Here is a 12188-nt window from a genome sequence, read left to right on the forward strand (position 1 = left end):
TACAACATCTGAGAAGTCAGCCCCATCTTTCTACAAGAGGCAGCCTGCCAGAGTGAAACTGCACGGGACTGGGCGCTGACCTCCCTGTCCTCCTGGCCCTGCCACAAACCGGCTAGGTGATGTTGGACCATAAAACCATCTCCTGGTTCTAAATTTCATCAACTCTAAAATGCAGGAGTTGGGCCAGATCCGTGATGTTCAAAGGGTCTTTTTATTCTGTTTTTTAGCTGTGTCCTTTAGTTAAAGAAAATCTTACTTAGATGGACAGTATATAAAACAGGTAACAGTTGGAGTTTCCTCTGACAAGTGGGGAGGAGGCACCTGGGACCACATATACTGGGGAGCCCCTTGTGTGCCCCCAGGAGTTTCTAAATCACTTCTGAAGGCTATGATTTCTGCTCCTTTTTGACTCTAATCCTCAATGATCCAATGTCTGCCCAAGGCCAGAAGGGGCTGGCAGCAGCATGAAATAATCTTTTCCGTGGTCCATGGGCCTCTGAGGAGATTGGTGCTAACTTGTGTTTTGGGGGGAGAACCACAAATTTCAAACCACAAAATTCCCAGAACTTCATGGTAGTGTGAGTTCTCTCATTTACTACCAGGAAAAAAAAAAAAAAAGCTTGAGGTAACCCATGAACTAGAAGCTGGGTCCCCATTGTGTGATCAGCATGGCACAGTCATGTCCAGGACCCAGCAACCATTTAGCATTTCCTGTGTGCTCAGTACTCTCTCTGTCATCTTACTGAGTCCTGACAGCACCCCAAGAGGTGGGTATGATCCTCATTTTACAGATAAGGGTAGCAGGTTAAGTAACTTGCTCAAATATAACACACTATTACAGAGAATTACATTTTTTATAAACATTTACTGTCATAAATAAGATGTCCAAATACACAATCAGTGAACCAAAACCATAGAACTTCTCATCCCACAGAACCTACCATTCAGGGACTCTCAGAGCGTTTTTGCTCATGAAATGGATAAGGAAAATGTTTGAGACAAACAATCTGAATGTTAAATGCAGATCAAAGGCCCTTGTAGTGGTGAAGAAAGCCTGTGGGTATCTCAGGGAGGTTTACCAAGAAAGCAGGCATCTTCTCCTCCACTTTATGGACTTAGATTTTAAGAAGCTTAGCCATCCCAGTCCATGCAGAAAAATACTCTCAAAGGAATATTTACAGTGTGGATCTTATATTAAACATTTGGTTTTATAAACTTAAATATTTATAAAAGCATATGTGGAATAAATTTTAGTCCACCAACTGAAGTGTGCAAAATATATCAATTTCTTTATTTCTTTAAATCAACTTAGTTTTTTGCCTCTCAGCCTCCATCCTTCCTCTAAGACGGCAAGAATGTCTATCTCACCCTGGTTGGGAACCCCTCTTCTCCCCAGAGTCACATCAGAACCCAGAAGGTTTACTTGGAATGAAGATGATGGAGGAAGAGCCTCTAACCTTGGAGGGTACCACTGGCATCCACTCTGTGAGGCCCAGGGCGGGCCTGGATGTTGGTAGCACCATTTGGGGTTAGGGGGTTTTGCAGAGGGAGCCTCCTTCTTGGCACATGGAGAAGCCATCTCCTCTGGGCAGGGCTAACTGCAGGGCTGCGAGTCTGTGTAGTCTCACAAGGTTCCGTGCTCAGAAGAGCCTTGAATTTGTTTTAATGCTCTGCTGATGCCATCTGTTTTTTTTTTTTAATATTTTTATGGAAGTACAGTCAGTTTACAATGTTGTATCAATTTCTGGTGTACAGCACAATACTTCAGTCATACAGCACACACACATACTCATTTTCATATTCTCTTTCACCATAAGTTACTATGAGATATTGAATATAGTTCTCTGTGCTATACAGTATGAGCTTGTTGTTTGTCTATTTTATATATAGTAGTTAGTATCTGCAAATCTCAAACCCCAACTTATCCCTTCCTACCTCTTCCCACCCTGGTAACCATAAGTTTGTTTTCTATGTCTGTGAGTCTATTTCAGTTTTATAGATAAGTTTGTCTTTTTTTTTTAGATTCTACATATAAGTGAAAGTGATCTCATATGGTATTTTTCTTTCTCTTTCTGTCTTACTTCACTTAGAATGACATTCTCCAGGACCGTCCATTTGCTGCAAATGGCATTATTTTATCATTTTTTATGATTGAGTAGTATTCCATTGTGTAAATATATCACAACTTCTTTATCTGCCCGTGCCATCTTGAAATTTGAACAAGGGGCAACCGTTTCATTTTGCACCAGAAATTGCATAGCTGTTCCTGCTGGGCGTATATGTCACCACCCCGTCTGCTTGCTTCCTGAGTGGGCTCTGCAGTCTTGCTCCTCTGCCTCCTTAAGCAGAAGAGCTTCTCTCTCTGACTCTCTGCCCTCCAGTGCTCCATCTCTCTTCTTTAGAGTCTGGTGCCCTTGTTATTTCTTCAGGGGCCACCAGCACTTACAAAAAACAGGAGGAGCCATAGACTTTACAGGGGTTTCCACCTTCCATCCTGCAAAAACCCCTCAGGCAAGGGAGCACACCAGGGACTGGTTTCTACTTGAAATGGGAAAAGAAGAGAAAACAAATACGTGGGGAGAAAAATGAAACCTTCATTTGTCAGTAAGTTATTCTGTCACATGTATAGTTGTGTTTTTAATTAACCGTGAGTTATTTTTATGATGACTTTTGATGATTTTGGCCTGTGAAATGGGTCTCTAGAACCAGAACCCCAACACATTGCTGCTCCCTTAAAAACAAAGAGCACGGAGACCTCACCCGGGTGTTAGTAGAATAATCTTATACATTCTAGCTCAAACTGGGACAGTTTTGAAAGGGACACTATTAACAGTTTCACCAGAGCAGTAAAAGTGAACTGGGACCACCATGAGCAAACGGGACACATGGTCCCCTGTCTATAGGATGGAACCAGGATTTGAACCTAGGTCTGTGTGGCTCCCACTGTTTTGATATTAATTAGGATAATCTGTGTATGGCCAGCTCAACCAACTGTCTGTCCCACATCCATTCTCGTGAGGTCCTGTTCATGTGGCCTGAGAAAGCCTAGGTTCACAACCGGAGAATTTTATTCATGAAAAGCCCAAGAACTGCATTCCTGAGTTGCAATTGGCCGGTGCTCCAGGAATGAATGGGGGAAGCTTCATCCTCAATATTTACTGAAAACAGACGCTGAAGTTTGAGAAGCAAATGTAAAATGCTCATTCCAAAAGCCTCTTTATATACATGTTAAATCAGTTTGTGGGAAAGAAACCACAGAGATTGTTTAAACATTCATACTGATGACACAACTGTTCAAAAATATGCAGTTCCTTGTAGTTATATGTGGAATTAATTGCATATGGAGGAAGTCATCTTTTGAAACTGGATTAAAAGGAAATAGTTCATAACTCAGTGATATCAACATGCACACCATTGTGCCTGGGACTCAGCCTCGCCTGGTTTTTTCTTATCTCAGCCACTGTCTGAAGACGTTTGCTCGCTCAAGGCGTCATGACTGAACTATGTAGCTCTGTGGAGGGCAAAAAAAAAAAAAAAAAAAAATCCTGGGGCCAGAACGGAAGCAATGTCACTGATTCAGCACAAGTGGTACTGCTGGAAGCCTCTTTCTGACCTTGGATTCTGGAGTTCAGGTCACTTCTCTGTGTCTGCCCCAGAGTGGAAGAGCTGATCCCCCTCTACCTTTAAATTCCATCAGAGTAATGGAAGCACAATTTCCTCCCTCACCACACAGCACATATCTCAATATTCATCCTTAAATGAGTTACCCACAATTCTTAGCGGGGCGTCTTGTTAACCACAAAGCAGTTAGAGAGCTGTGTTTAGGGAGAAACACTCCTTATCTACCGCACTCCTAGGGAAATCAGCAGTCATTTCCTAGAGATGGTCTTAGTGTGGCTCCAGGGCTCCAGTTTCTCTGTGATACAATCAGCCCTCAACCAAAGCTCCATAAAGTGGTGGAACTCCCCCGTATGTCTTACTCATGGCTGTAATCACACTTTTAGTACATCTGTTGTTTTTAAATTTCCAGCCCCATTAATTCTTCTTTTTTTTTTTTTCTTTTTTAAGATATGAGGAGTTGAGAATACCCATATTCACTTTGAAGTACCCTCACTTAAATGAGAGATTTGGAAAAAAAAAAATCGAGACATGAGGCAATCCTGAAAATATGAATAAAAGAATATAAATATTTCCCCAGCCTCTCTAGTCTTCATTAAAATACGCAAGAGGAAGAAACCGGTTTGCCCTTCTATATTTAATTTGGACTCTGACCTCTTTGAAAACTTCAGCAATATGATTAATTTTAGCTTATCTTATGGAATGTCTCTCCACCTATAAATAAGTCTATTCATCTTCAGAAGAGCATAAATATCCATCCTGTTTTACAGTTATTTTTAAATATCTCTTACATATAATTGTAATGGGGTCTATTTCCAGGACAATAGCTGAGTATCACTTACATTTCCATTATGCTCTGCAAGTTTCATGGTTGGAAAACTTAAGCAAAAATAAGCTTCTTCGGATGAATATGAATCCAGTGTTAACTGGAGTAACTTGAATAATTCAAAGAGAAAAGAGATGCCCATATTCCATCTAACAAGACCAAAAAGAATCAGAGACAGAGAAGGGGAGGGAGAGAAGGCAAAGAGGAGACGAAGGAGAGTCTGGGAGCTTTCACTTTTAGGAAAAGGTATAAAAAAATCCTTTTATTACTTTTTTTTACTGTCATCCCACATAATGCTGGAAAATCAGAAGAGCCCTTTCTCTACACTTTATTAGCTAAGTGTCTGATTTTCCACTTTTCTGTCTCCCGGAGCCTGCGGGCTCCTGCAAAGTCCACGTAGCCCGACAGGAAAGCGCTCAGCCTGCGTGAACACACTAAACCCAGCCCTGCGTTATTTGTTCCCTTGAGGCTGAGGATGTTAAAAATTATTTCCAGTGTGAAGTTATCTTCAAGTAATTAATAGTACTTGTAACAGTGATCTGTACTTCAAACTGGTGGCAAAAGCAACCTGCTCAAATGAGAGATGGCATATTCAGCTGTTAAAAATCATATTGCTACCAGGAAAAGTTAAGTATCTGGGATGTCTAGGGCCACAATCCATTTCTTTTATTTGAACTCGGACTTTTAAAATGAAAACTTACACATGGGGAGTTACACATGGGGCCTACACATGGGAAATGAATTATCAGTTTTTGCTTTCTAGATCATCCCCCATTGGAAGAACGATCTGTTCGTCAGAAGACAAAGGACATGCTTTTCTCCGGAGAAATGTCTCCCCATTGATAAATAATGAGCAAACGCAGAACACTTAAGTAGTGTTCCCGCCAGTAGTGTGAGCCGTGTCAGCACTAACCAGCTGGTCCTTGTCTGTTTTGCAGTCAGAGAAAATGGGAACTCAGCATGTATCCAAGTTCCCAAGGATAGGAGGCTCCAGTCTGCCAGGTGTGCGCATGGGCAGAATGCCCAACCCCAGGTCATCTTACAGAAAACCTTGCTCAGGCATGGCCAGCCAACTAAAGAAAGCAAAAAGCCACAGTTGCTATTTCTACAACACGGTTACCCTCTGCAAGACATCCTTGTGTTTTTCCCCCATTGGTAAACAAGTGCTCAGTTAGAGCCACGAAAGAAGATTGGAATGGTGGGCAACTTAAATGTCGTAATTCCTACCATCCATTAAATCAACACAATTCTTTCAGTAATCCAACGTGCATTCAGAGGAACCAAGAAAGTGGCAGGCAAGGGTAGTGAATGAGGAATTACCAAATAACTGTCACCTTTGGCCCATTTGCTTCTATCTACACCGTCTAGGAACTGGGATCATATTTATTAACACACTTCAGGCAAAGCTTTCAGGTATTCACATGTAATTATTGTGGAGCAAATCTTGGGCAATACACTTTGCTTTTGTCTAACCCAGAAAGGTGAACTGGAATGTGAGTGATTTTCCGGATAATTGGATCCAATGGAATAATACCCTGGAGTCACGTGGTGGTGTCAAGGTTCTTGCAGCTCATGCCTTAGAACCCAGTTACATGGGAGACCATGTTTAAACAATGTCCTTTAAAGAATTCAGTAACTAAACCCCACTGGACACGAGCCAAGACAAGCCTCTTTAATGCCAAATTCCACTCCAGTGGGTCATGTTATTGGATGGCTCAAATGAACTGGGGCCAGGAAAAAGAGGGCCTCCTTTCCCTCAATAGTTGGTTTTTTCTCTGAATTATCCAGATAATTGCTTTACATTTCAACTTTCCTTTCCCTGCCTGGAGTAGAGAGGCAGCTCTACTTATTTGTCTTTTGTTATAATAGAATCACTACCGATAATTCTCAGAAATCGTTCTCATGAAAATGTGTAACTTCCGTATATATCAAAAAAGAACCACCTAATTCATCATAGTGATTTATTCTTTCACATTTTTTTTCATCTGTTCGTTGTAATTCATTCAGCAAATATTTACTAGACAAACAAAAGACAATATCCTTGAGTATCATGCCCATTTATTTGGGAAAATCTAATCAGCTGAAAAATCTTCTAAGTATTATGAAGCCCCAGGAAAAAGTGAAAAGCTTTTGGAAATGTTTTCCTGCAGAGGCTGTGTTTCTTTCAAAACAAAAAGTTGAACTTGTAAACCAAGTGTATTATTTGAAGCCACCATGGCACCTTTTGATTGAAAAGATTTCAAGCATTGACATTTAATCCTGACAGCATTTGTGCCCTCCCACCCCACAAACAGTCTCTCTCTTTGAGGACTGGAGATGTGGAAACCTTTGTGTTGTGACTTTTCCTTCATTGGATGGTCATTTAGATTCAGGCCACTTGTCTCTTGCCTACTCAAACCAACAGATCATCCTGTAAAGTCGGAAAATATGAAATGAGGCTACAGAGAGGGTGAAGTTTTCTTTCTGTCTCACCCCCTCACTTCTGCTCTCCCAGTCGCCCTGCCCAAACTTAGCAGCCCATTTAAAAGAAAGAGCAGCTCACACTTCAAGGTAACTCATGTGTTAAGTGTCTCTTTTTCTGCTATGGTATTGATCGTTGCTGTCTTGGCTCTTGTAAGTAATAGTAAAAAAAAAAAGCAAATGGATGTCCCTCTATTGAAAAAAGGAAGCTATATTATTACCCAAGGGTCAGAGGAAGGGAGGGAGGCTACGTCCTGACGGTGCTAAGTTTCAATGTTAGACTTGCTGATCCTTTTGAGGTCTTTAAAGATGGTCTTCAGTGGCCTGTGTGTTGGAAACTGAGGGAAGAGGGTGGACAACCACAGTTCCATGGCAATAAACCTAGGAGGCTCGCCTGTTACCTGCCTGGGTGTGTTACTGCTCTCATGAGCGACAACCATGCAACTCCAGCTCTTCAGAAGGGGTCAAACAAAGGACAGAAAAGTTGTAGGGAGCTTCAAGCATCAAATGAGTAGATGGACTGGGTGATCATAAACTGTGTGAATCCTAATTTAAATTTTTGTTTATTGTTGCAAATTTTCATCCTTTGTGTGTGTGAGAGAATGTAAAATGTAATGCACATACAGAAAAGTATATAAGCCAAACACTGTGAAATCACCATTTAGGTAAAAAAATAGAACATAGCCAGCACCTCAGAAGTCTCTCCACTACCCTTACGGATCGCCTGCTCACCATTCTGACTTTTTTGATAAACACCTTTTTTTTTTTTTAAAATAAATCTATTCCTTAAATATGGATCTCTAAGCAATATGGTTTAATTTGACTGTTTTCTAAACTTTTTATAGACCGAACTATAATCTTGCGTGTTTTGCTGTTTTTATGCAACTTTATGTTTCTGATTGGCTGGTGGTGTTTTAGATGTAGTTGTCCTTCATTCATTTTTGTGTTTGGACCCAGATTAAGTTTGACAGCTGAAGACTTAGGCAAGTCCTGAGCCCCCATGACTTAATATCTCATTAGTACTTCAGCAGGACTGATTACTGTGTGTCCAGGGCTCTGAGACAGAGAAAAGACTCCTCTCTAGGTAATTCAGGCAAGTAGAGATTTTCTGCAGGTCCTTAAGTGGCAGGTAGTGTCATTGGAAGGGCAGACAAAGCAGTCCCTAGGGGGACCTTTTGGTGACCTCCCTCCGCTCTTCCTAGCCACACCCCAGTACCGGGCACCCAAGCAGCACCTACCCCTCTAGGATCAGGACTCCTCAGCCTTCAGCACTACGTTGTCCCTGCCTGACCTTGAAACCACTGCAGTCAGAAGCTGTCCTGATTAAGGAGGTGCCATGCTTAAAAAGCCATGAATGCTGCAGGTTCCCGAACCATTTTATGCCTGATATAAACTCCACCAGCAAAAATGGATACCCCTTGCTTTTCTTCTTAAAAAAGGCACCTATGCTAGTGACAAAACCTCTGCTGGCATTGCCAAGAAAGACCAAACCCCCGTGACTTACCTGCCAGCAGAAGTAGCAAAAGCAATGTGAGGGCATTGGGTTTGCAGAGCCGAAAACAACTGGAGCTTTAGCTGAAGCAGGTGGGAAAACGCAGTCTTTCACTTTCCAGCCTCTGTTGGACAGGAAAGCACATTACAGCAACGGCTTTCACACTGGGGATCAGGACTCATCCTTAGTGAATCATGAAAGCACTGAAAGAAATAAAATAGAGCAGAATAAAAATTTCAGAGGGCGTCAACTTAGGGTAATTTCTGTTTTGGGCAACACACACGTATGTGTTTACTGGATTGCAATGGAAGTTTTTTTCTTTCTGTGGAATGAGTTTAAAAAAAAAGTTTGAAAGCCACTACTCCAGAAGAAGAGTGGAATAGATGTTAAATGCCAATCAACCATATCTGCCGCAACTCCTGCTGTTGAACATGGAGTAATAAGCATGTTCCATAATGAGACACTTGGCAAGTCCTGTTGGCCAGCGTAATCTGACAATCCACTGTGGAGCATCTTTGTGTCTGGATTATCCTTTTAGCCTTGACCAGTTCAGAGGCATGAGACAATGCTGGCAGCTTGGATCATATCTCCTCCACAAATTCCTTATATTCAGCTAAGATCATCCCCAGGAAAGGCAGGGCTTGGCAATCTGTATTTTGGAAATAACTGAGAGAGAGCTGTGTCTACTGCCGCAGATGTTTGCTTCTACCTGCTCCCCTTTTCAAGACATCCTCCATGAGTCCCAAAATGATCTTCCTAAAACACAAAGCTGATGATTTCACTCTGTTTTAAGGCGTTCAGTAGCACCCTTTGACTTCTAGCAGTGATCCTGAAACTCGAGGTGTTTGTTAAAATACAGATTCGCAGACCTTCCTCAGAGATTCTAATTTAAATAACTTTGGGATGGGGTCCAGGAATCTGCACTTTTAGTGGGAACCCCTGGCGAGTAAAAAATCCAGACTCCTTAACATGATCAAAGCAATTTGGCCCCATACCAAGCTGGCCCCACCTCTATTTTTCCACCCGCCACCAATCCCCCTCCCCTCATCCCCTTCCCCTCCTCCAGTGAATTCCTTCTATAGTCTTTGTACCCTATGCTTTTATATTACCCACTATCACATGCTGTTGCTTCTAACTGGAGCAGTCTACTTATTTCCACTCTCAGCAAATATCTCCCAAGCTCCTGCTCACCTTAAAGGACCCAATCCGTTATTACCTCTCCAGGAAACATCTTATATGCTAATAACATTTATTTTCTTTCAGTACTCCATATATTTTATACCTACCTGCATTATAATACATTGTTGTATTATAATCACATTGACTTGTAATTATTTGTTGACGTTGTCTTTCCCTGCTAAAACCAGGAGCCTATTAGGTACAAGCACTGTGTCTTCTGTTTTTTTGTTTTTGTTTTTTTATCTCCACAGCCTGGCACCATGTAAAAATGCTATCAATACTTATTCAATGAATGGATGATACATGGATTGATGGTTGGATAGATGGATTGTTAAATGAATGGAACTGCTTCTTTAAGGTATGGTTTTTCTTTTGATATTGGTCTTTGACAGCGATTAGAACTGTTACTGCTAGAACAGCTGATCTTCTGTCAGGACAGCTGATGCCTTTGGAAAACAAAATGAATTGCTACGTGTTAAGACCAGGTTCTGTGGGATTTGATATGAGTCATCCATAGATGTCAAGGCTGGTGTGTGGAGGTTTGATTAGGAACTAAATATTGGTACAGTGTCAAAATACCTTCCTACAGAATTCTCATGAGTTACAAGAGGGAAAATGGTGACTTTGTGACTAACACACTTGGTAAACATCAGTTTGACCTAGTGAATAGTAACTTCAGTGGAACAGACTGACCTCATGTGTCTCTTGTTGTGATATCCCAAGAAAAGCACAATATCATAGCATTCCTGCAAAGAAGACATGGCCTGAGTCTGGACAAGAGAAGTCATAAGACAAACTCAGGTAGAGGAATAACTACAGAATGGAAAGATGGAAAGACTAAAAACTATTTCAGATAGGGTGACATTGGAAATCCATGACAATTTAATGCCATGCATGATCCCGATTTGTCTGCTGCACCAGAACAAAAGAGGCATTGTTGGGATAGTTGGAAAAGCTTGAGAGTGTTCTGTGAACTGGACAGCAGTGTTGTATGGGCATTGTTTTCTGATTTTGGTTGTGCTGTGGTTGTGTAGGAGACTGTCTTTGTTTCAGAAAAATATACCCTGGAGGAAGTGAGAGTGATGAATCATCAGGTCTGTAATTCCTGCTTAAATGGTTTAAAAAAGAATAATGATAAAACTATAATTATATTTTATATATATATATAGAGAGAGAGAGAGAGAGAGAGAGAAGTGGAACAAATGTGGTAAAATAGTAATAATTGGGAAATCTGGGTAAAGAGAATATGGGAGTTCTCTGTACATGTCTTAAACATTTTCTGTGTGTTTGAAATAATTTAAAAATAAATTATTGACTTCTGCTTATAGCCAAGATAGAATAATAGGGATCAAATTTACCTTATTCCTCAAGCAACTGCCAAGGCAGCTTGAGTTGTATGATAGAGTATCTGGGTCAGAGGAAAGAGCTGCATAGAGAAGCACTCTGGAGATCAGCAGAGTTCCCTTTGAGTGTGTATCAGAGTATTGATCAGTTTATGTATATGAGAAAACTGTCCAAATTGGAGAAAGCATTAAAGAAAAAGCATTCAGTACTCATGAAGCACCAGGAATAGTGGCTGTTCCCACTAGCCAGACTGAAAAACCTCATAATTCATGGGATATTGGGTAGAGTAGTTGAAGGGTCTTGCCTCAGTACTGAGGGACACATTACCAAGATTAAATGCTGCTCTGGTCCAGGCTAACAAGTCTTAAAAAACAAGACCCAAAAAGATCAAAACGTTTCAAAGAAACTTAACTGCATACCAGAACAAAGCTCACGAATATTTATAGGTATACAAAAATATTCAGGAGCCAACGAGGTAAAATTCACAATGTCTGGCATCCAATAAAAGAGTAACAGGCATTCTAAAAAGCAGAAAAATGTGACCTATAATGAGGAGAATAATCAGTCAGTTCAAACCTACACAGAACTGACACAGATGTTAGAATTAGCAAAGACATTAAAAGAGTATCATAACTATATTCTGAAAGCCCCCAAAATACAGATATAGAACATATGAAAAACAAATGCAAAAAAAAAAATCAAACACTAGAGCTAAAAACTACAACATCTGAGATAAAAATCACACTGGATGGAATTAATAGCAGATTAGACATTGCAGAAGAAAATATTAATGAGCTTGAAAACATAATAATAGAATCAATTCAAGATGAAACACAAAATGAAAAAGAATTTTTTTAAATGATGACCTTCAGTAACTGTGAGACAACTTTTAGCATCCCAGCATATATGTAATCAGAGTCCCTAAATGAGAGGAGGGTGCGACAGAAAAAAAATCTTTGAAGAAATGACTGGAAAAATGTTCAAATTTGATGACATCTAAAACTTCACAGATCTGAGAATCCTAAGGAACTTCAAGCACAAGGAACATAAAGAAAACCCAACAATGTGGAACCCTCATACATTGATTGTGAGAATATAAAATGGCATAACCAACCACTTTGGAAAATAGTTTGGCAATTTCTTAAAAAGTTAAACTTAAATCTACCATATTGTCTGCTTATTCCACTCCTAGGTATTTACTGAAGAGAAAGGAAAGCATATGTCCATACAAAGATCTATACACAAATGTTCATAGCAGCTTTATTTGTG

The 12188-nt window shown here is 40.5% G+C and overlaps 1 long non-coding RNA gene across 1 annotated transcript in view; it reads right to left on the bottom strand.

Annotated features, from left to right (window-relative positions):
• Positions 1–8414: 8414 nt before the first annotated feature.
• LOC116282633 (uncharacterized) overlaps positions 8415–12188 on the bottom strand; it is a 199368-nt gene continuing 195594 nt past the window's right edge. The window contains exon 3 of the long non-coding RNA XR_012078428.1: positions 8415–8599. This is a non-coding gene — a long non-coding RNA (uncharacterized lncRNA). The remainder of the gene's footprint in view (positions 8600–12188) is intronic.

The sequence above is a fragment of the Vicugna pacos genome, chromosome 12 (genome assembly GCF_048564905.1).
Source record: "Vicugna pacos chromosome 12, VicPac4, whole genome shotgun sequence".
Lineage (NCBI taxonomy): Eukaryota > Metazoa > Chordata > Mammalia > Artiodactyla > Camelidae > Vicugna > Vicugna pacos.